Source organism: Triticum dicoccoides, chromosome 4B (genome assembly GCF_002162155.2).
Source record: "Triticum dicoccoides isolate Atlit2015 ecotype Zavitan chromosome 4B, WEW_v2.0, whole genome shotgun sequence".
Classification (NCBI taxonomy): Eukaryota; Viridiplantae; Streptophyta; class Magnoliopsida; order Poales; family Poaceae; genus Triticum; species Triticum dicoccoides.
In genome coordinates, this window is record NC_041387.1 from 132,181,284 (window position 1) to 132,188,485 (window position 7,202).

Here is a 7,202-nt window from a genome sequence, read left to right on the forward strand (position 1 = left end):
TCATATTCCCTACGTTCAGTTGCAAGTTTTCTTTGTGGCAAGAAAAAGTAATCAAAAGGGATAAATTTAATGCGACAGAAGTCTCCAAGATCAAGCTCGGGAGGTATGGGTTCCTCCTTTGGCCCCGCATATTGCACAACCAATTCATCATTATAAGCATTCTTTTGGCAGAAATTCATGAGCCTATGATCAAGAGAAAATCCTAACCCATTGTTTTGACTAGCAAAAGCATTATTAAGTTCAGAAATTCTATCAACTAGAACATCGGTAGGATCCTTTTTTCTAAGGTTTTCATTAAAAGCAACATGATCTAAAGATTGTAAACGCATTATGTCCTCTTGATGGATGAAGATTGCCTCTATGGGAGGACGGCCAGCGTCCACCCTAGAGTGCGCAAAAATTTCTTTGGCTTCTTTTATTATAAATCTGAATTCATGTGCCAAAAAGATAGTAGTTGCACACTTAACAGAAGAATGCTCAATATTGGAAAATTGTAGGAAAATCCTTTGTATGCAAGGATGCATATGCATAAACTGTCTTTCAAGTTCAACTATAAGAAAGGATATAGCATCCGCAAGACTAGTACTTCTATGAAGAATAGATCCACCCATAGCGGGCAAAGCACCGATGTTGGCATTCTGGGAACGGGGGTACCCAGACTTGCCTGCCTGCGGCCTGCGGTGTGGCTCAAGGAGTGGCCCAGTACGGCCCATCTTCATCAGCACATGCTCAAGACCCTCGCAAGGGGCCAAGCCTCGCGGGGCGGATGACAGGAAGCTTCCTCAGGCACAGCCTCCTCAGGCTGGCTCGCGAGGAGGCGGAGAGATCAAGGCGGGGTACCTCACGAGGTGCCCATGACGCAAGCCATGATGACCGAAGCCAGGCGGGCACCAGGCGGGCACCAGGCGGGCGCCGGCCTGCGCAGAGTTCTTGTTTCCTCTTTGGTGCAAAGGGGGAAAGCGCAGGCAAGGGTATCAAGCAAAGGCAACCATTTCGGTGCAACAAGACCAAGACCAGCAGAATGGCAGGATGGAGGTCATCGTGGAGCCCAAGCCGGTGTCATCATCAGAGCCTTTGGCAGGCGAGGACCAACTTTAGTCAGGATAATTGTACTAGATGTTACCCTTCAAAATGGCCAATTGTTGGCGCCCTTCCAGCTCAATATTTGGGAAGAGGACCAGGGCCTCGCTCTATAAATAGGACTAGCCACCACGGTAGAAGGGGATTCGATCCGGATTCAATCCTTCCCAAGAGGCATCACCTCCACAAGAGCTCCTCCCCTCGTGAGGCAATTCTTCCTTTGTATTGTTCATCATCAGCCCCTGAGGCAATCCACCACACCACAAACTAGAGTAGGGTATTACACCAAAATGGTGGCCCAAACTAATATAAACCTCGTGTCCCTTGTGTTATTCTTCGTGTAGTTTAGATCCTTTGCGAGGCGACGAGACGTGAGTTGGTAGAGGAAGTGATCTCTGTGCGCACCCCAGAGTTCGAACCTTAAGGGTCTGTCGGAACCCAAAATCCGACATTTGGCGCGCCAGGTAGGGGTGCGCCGGAGCTTTCCCTTCCGCCGACTCGCTCTCCATCAGCACCGCGCTTCGCCCTCATGACGGGCAATGCGCCGCCCACTCCGGCTGCCGACACCAGCCCTGGGGCCAGGGGGCTCCGAGCCTTGGCACCCGCCCTGTGGCAGGTGCGGTGGTCGCACAAGTTCAAGCCAGAGATGCCACCACGCTACAACGGCATGGCGGATCCGCTGGCCTTCTTGCTGGCGTACGAGGAGGCCATCCTCAAGGCAGGGGGCGATGACAGGGTCATGGCTAACTGGTTTCCCATGGCCCTCACCTGCGTTCCGCGCATGTGGCTGCTCCACCCGCCAGCGGCTTCAGTGGCCTCTTGGGAGGAGCTGCGCCGCCTCTTCCTCGCCCATCATGCTACACCGGCGCCCTCGGTCATCGCAGCTCTCCTGGGTGGCTCGCAGGCGCCACCCTCAGGCCGCCATGTCAAGCCATTCGTCCGCCAGATCGGTGCCGCCCTCGCGCAGCATGGGGCTCCTCCGGGTTGGGCGACGCCCAAGGTCGATCTAACCTTCAGCTCGGATGATCACCCCTCCAACTCAGCCTGCTCGGGCGCGCTCCCAATCCTGTGCACCCCCACCATCTGCCAGGTAGCCGTCACCAGGACCCTCATCGACGGCGGTGCAGGCCTCAACATGCTCTCGGTAGAAGCCTTCAGCCTCCTTCACATGCCGCCGGAGCGGCTTCAGCCCAGCCGGCCCTTCTTGGGCGTCGGAGGCGGTTTCACCGGCTCCCTTGGACAGATCCGCCTCCCGGTGACCTTCGGCACCTACGACAACTTCTGCACGAAGCTGATCGACTTCAACATCGCCCCATCGGCCTCCCGTACAATGCCATCCTCGGCTATCCGCCTTGGCCCGGTTCATGGCCGCAACTCACCAGGCGTACAACCTCATGAAGATGGCATGGAGCAATGGCGTCCTCACCATGTCCAGAGACACCGGGGATGCATTGCACGCGCTCAAGCTTGCCTTCAAGACCGCAGCGGTGGTGCAGCCCGCTGGCTCAGTCGCCCCCGAGCCCAAGAGGGCTGCGCCGGCCAAGAAGAAGCAACTGTTCAGCCAAGACAAGGCGGAGACCAAGCAGGTACCAGTCGACGAGGGTGAGCCCACCGGTGCTACCTTCATGATAGGCACCAACCTCGAGCCTGAGCAGGAGAAGGCCCTGGTCAGTTTCCTGCGCGCGAACAGGAAGGTGTTTGCATGGGAGCCTAACCAGCTGGCGGGAGTCCCGAGGGATGTAATTCAGCATCATCTCAACGTGTGCCCCAACGTGCGCCCCGTGAAGCAGAAGGCAAGGCGGCAGTCCATTGAAAAGCAGGCCTTCATCGTCCAAGAGACCCGCAAGTTAGAAGCAGCAGGGGTCATTCGCGAGGTTCGCTACCCAGATTGGCTGGCCAACCCTGTCGTCGTGCCAAAGAAGGGGGGAAAGGAACGCATGTGTGTCAACTTCACCAACCTCAACAAAGCCTGCCCGCAGGATCCATTCCCGCTCCCTCGCATCGACCAGATCATTGACTCCACTGCTGAGTGTGACCTACTGTGCTTCTTGGATGCCTTCTCGGGCTATCATCAGATCAAAATGGTGGTGGAGGACGTGGAGAAAATGGCCTTCCTAACCCCGTGTGGGGTATACTGCTACACCTGCATGCCGTTCAGGTTGCGCAATGCAGGCGCGACCTTCCAGCGGTTGATGCACATCACTCTGGGGCGACAGCTTGGGAGGAACGCTGAAGCTTACGTTGATGACATTGTGGTGAAGTCTCGGGAGGCAAAGACCCTGATACAGGACTTGGAAGAAACCTTCGCGAGCCTCAGCGAAGTGGACCTGCGGCTCAACCCAGAGAAGTGTGTGTTTGGAGTGCCCTCGGGCAAGCTCTTAGGCTTCCTCGTATCTCACAGGGCATCGAGGCAAACCCAGAGAAGGTCAAGGCAGTCGTGGACATGAGCCCGCCAAAGACCCTCAGGGAAATACAGAAGCTCACCGGGCGTGTAACCTCTTTAGGGCGTTTTATCTCCAAGCTGGGAGAGCGGGCGCTGCCTTTCTTCAAGCTGATGAAGAAGAAAGGCCCCTTCGAATGGACTGAAGAGGTCGATAAGGCATTCCAAGAGCTCAAGAGGTATCTCACCAGCCCCCCGGTGATGGTGGCCCCGCGCCCTCGAGAGCCCCTGGTGCTCTACCTTGCAGCCACCCCTTACTCCGCCAGCGCAGCCCTGGTGGCGGTCAGAAAGGAGCGCCAGTCCTCGGCCGCCGTCGCACTCCTGACCGAAGCAGAGCGGGGCCAGGAAGGCCTCGTAGAGGTTGCGACATTAGCAGAGAAGGATCAGCCCCACCAAGGGGGCGCACCCGGAGCAGAGGAGGCCCCTTCAGGCGATTAGGGACTGAGAGCCACGCCGCCTCAGGAGGCGCCCCGACCTCCAGAAGACGCGAGCCGCGCCACCACCCTCAATCTCGTCGAGCACCAGGTATACTTCGTCAGTACGGTGCTGCGGGACGCAAGGGTGTGGTACCCAATGCCTCAAAAACTCCTCCTTGCACTGTTGGTAGCCTCGTGCAAGTTGCGGCACTACTTTCAAGGCCATCCCATCAAGGTCGTCTCAGCCTACCCCCTGGAAAGGGTACTCAGGATCTCCAATTCAGCAGGGAGGGTCGCCGAATGGAACATCAAACTGCAAGCATTCCAGTTGGAATTCAGCACTAGCAGGGTCATTCAGGGGGCTGCGCTCGCAAATTTCGTGGCTGAATGGACAGAGGCGCCAGGGCTCAGAATGGGTGAGGACTGGTCACTCTCCCCGGGGTGCGAAGCGCCAGACGGTTGGGTGATGTACTTCGCCGGAGCATTCGCAAGGCAGGGTGCAGGGGCTAGTGCAGTGCTCATATCCCCCGCTCAGGACAAGCTTTACTATGCCGTGCAGCTCTATTTCCAGCATGGGGAGAAGGTTTCCAACAACATAGCAGAGTACAAGGGCCTGATAGCGGGTGTTGGTGTCAAAACCGGCGGATCTCGGGTAGGGGGTCCCGAACTGTGCGTCTAGGCGGATGGTAACAGGAGACAAGGGACACGATGTTTTTACCCAGGTTCAGGCCCTCTCGATGGAGGTAAAACCCTACTCCTGCTTGATTAATATTGATGATATGGGTAGTACAAGAGTTGATCTACCACGAGATCAGAGAGGCTAAACCCTAGAAGCTAGCGTATGGTATGATTACTGTTCGTCCTCAGACTAAAATTCTACGGTTTATATAGACACCGGAGAGGGCTAGGGTTACATAGAGTCGGTTACAATGGGAGGAGATCTTCATATCGAATCGCCAAGCTTGCCTTCCACGCCAAGGAAGGTCCTATCCGGACACGGGACGAAGTCTTCAATCTTGTATCTTCATAGTCCGGGAGTCCGGCCAAAGGTCATAGTCCGGCCATCCGGACACCCCCTAATCCAGGACTCCCTCAGTAGCCCCTGAACCAGGCTTCAATGACGACGAGTCCGGCACGCAAATTGTCTTCGGCATTGCAAGGCAGGTTCCTCCTCCGAATACTTCATAGAAGATGTTGAACACAAGGATAGTGTCCGGCTCTGCAAAATAAGTTCCATAAACCACCATAGAGAGAATAATATATGCACAAATCTAATCTGCTGACGTATTCTGCAGAGTGACATCATGCCACGGCCAAGCCTTTATTCGAATTGTTTTACTGTTCCACCTCAGCACGTTTAGCGAGGCGGTTTCCTTGGCACGTCTTGTCAAAGCAGAGATCGTGTCCCCTTATTCCAGGATTCTCATCAATACGAGCGTGGGTAACCCAACCATGCCTTTGGTATGACTCCCTAATTGAAAGCGAGTCCCAAACGGTTGCGGGGAGGGCTCTTGGTATTCAACCTCTTTATAAAGAGACCAAGGCTCGACTCCTTTCTTTTCAATTCAATCGAATCCGCCCCTTGCCTCGAGTTCCAACACCCAAAGCTCCAGTTTTAGGCGCTTCAGACCTTCGATGATGTCCGGCTCCGACCTTCAAGGCCGGTGGATGCCTTCCTCCGTTACGGAAGAAGACGTGCGAAAGCTGAGAGATGCCAGGTATCTAACTGGCGAAATCTCACATAGGCTGTCTGCTCAAGGGCAGGCCATTCCCATTACCCAGCCCGGTGAGAGGATGGTGTTCACATCTCACTTCCTTCGGGGGCTAGGCTTCCCAATTGATCCCTTCGTGAGGGGGCTTATGTTTTATTATGGGCTGGAATTTCATGACTTAGCTCCGGAGTCCATCCTCCAAATCTCATCTTTCATTGTCGTGTGTGAGGCCTTCCTCCATATTACTCCTCACTTCGGATTGTGGCTTAGAACCTTCAAGGTAGAACCGAAGATGATCAGGGGCAGCATGCTGAGTGCGGAGGAGCTATCATAAGCAAGATGGCCGATGCTCCATGGCCCGAGGGCTCTTTCCAAGAGGAGTTCGGCTTATCGCAAGGGGACTGGTTTTACATCACAGCCCCCAGGGGCACCACATGGGTGGCGCTACCTGCTTTTCACTCGGGTCCCCCACCACGACTAGCGTCATGGGTCAATCAAGGGCTTACCTGGGGGCCGTCCAAAGACGTGCCCTTGCTGCAGGGCCGCATTCGAGATCTCCTAGAAAGAGATATCAACTTGACCGTAGTGGCGCAAGTTATGCTGATTCGCCGCATGCTGCCCTGCAAACGTCGTCCTCTCCGCCTGTGGGAATTTAATCCGGAGGGACCGCTAGTCCTCCAGCACTTTATGGGCACGACGCCCGTGGAGATGTACAAATTGTTCTTCGGATCACAAGCAAGGTGTCCGGACTTGTCCGAGGACGCAGGTCTGAGCTGCAATCGCCCGGATGCCCAAGTAAGTAGCCCCGTATTTGGACACGCCATCCGTATTTTTATCATAAAATTGCCCTTAACAGAGCTATCCTTTGAACAGGAGTGGATAGCGAAAGAAAATCTTATCAGGTGTCCAACCCCCCTGCCTGAGACCACGCCGGATCCCGTGTTAACCAGGATGCTGGAGATTGCGCCTTTGGCAGAAGGCGAAGAGGGGAACCAAGGAGCTACCGCCTCCGCGAAGGAGGCTGTCATAAAGGGAGGATTCGAGAATTCCCCCAACCAGGGAAAGAAAAGGACTGCTTCTGAAGACCCGGAGGGGATGGCCTCAAAACGGGGGAAGAAATCTTCGCCAGAGGATCCGGCGCCGGAGAATGCCCCAGCCGCATTGCGCCCCCAAGGGGATCAGCTCTCCACCGAGCCGTAAGTAAAGAGAGGGGTTCCAAAATGAGTGACATCCCTGTTTTATTTCTGAGGAAGATAACCAAAATATTACCTTGCAGTTCGGATCTCAACCCTTCTCAGCAGAGCTCATCCTCAGGGGATCTTCGTCCGGAGATGATGGAGAGAAAAATGCCTCCCCTAGCTGCACCGTCTTACGAGGCAGGCGACCCTGAGGTGTCGTCTCGGAGGGTTTCTCCAAGTCCGGACCCTGAAAAAGGTCGTCATGCTAGTCCGGCACCCTATGGTGCGCGGTCAGAGGGGCTGAAGGATCTGCTCGGGCGAGCGTCTATCTCAGAAGAACACCGTGTGTTGATGAACATGGTGATTGGAAGTATTT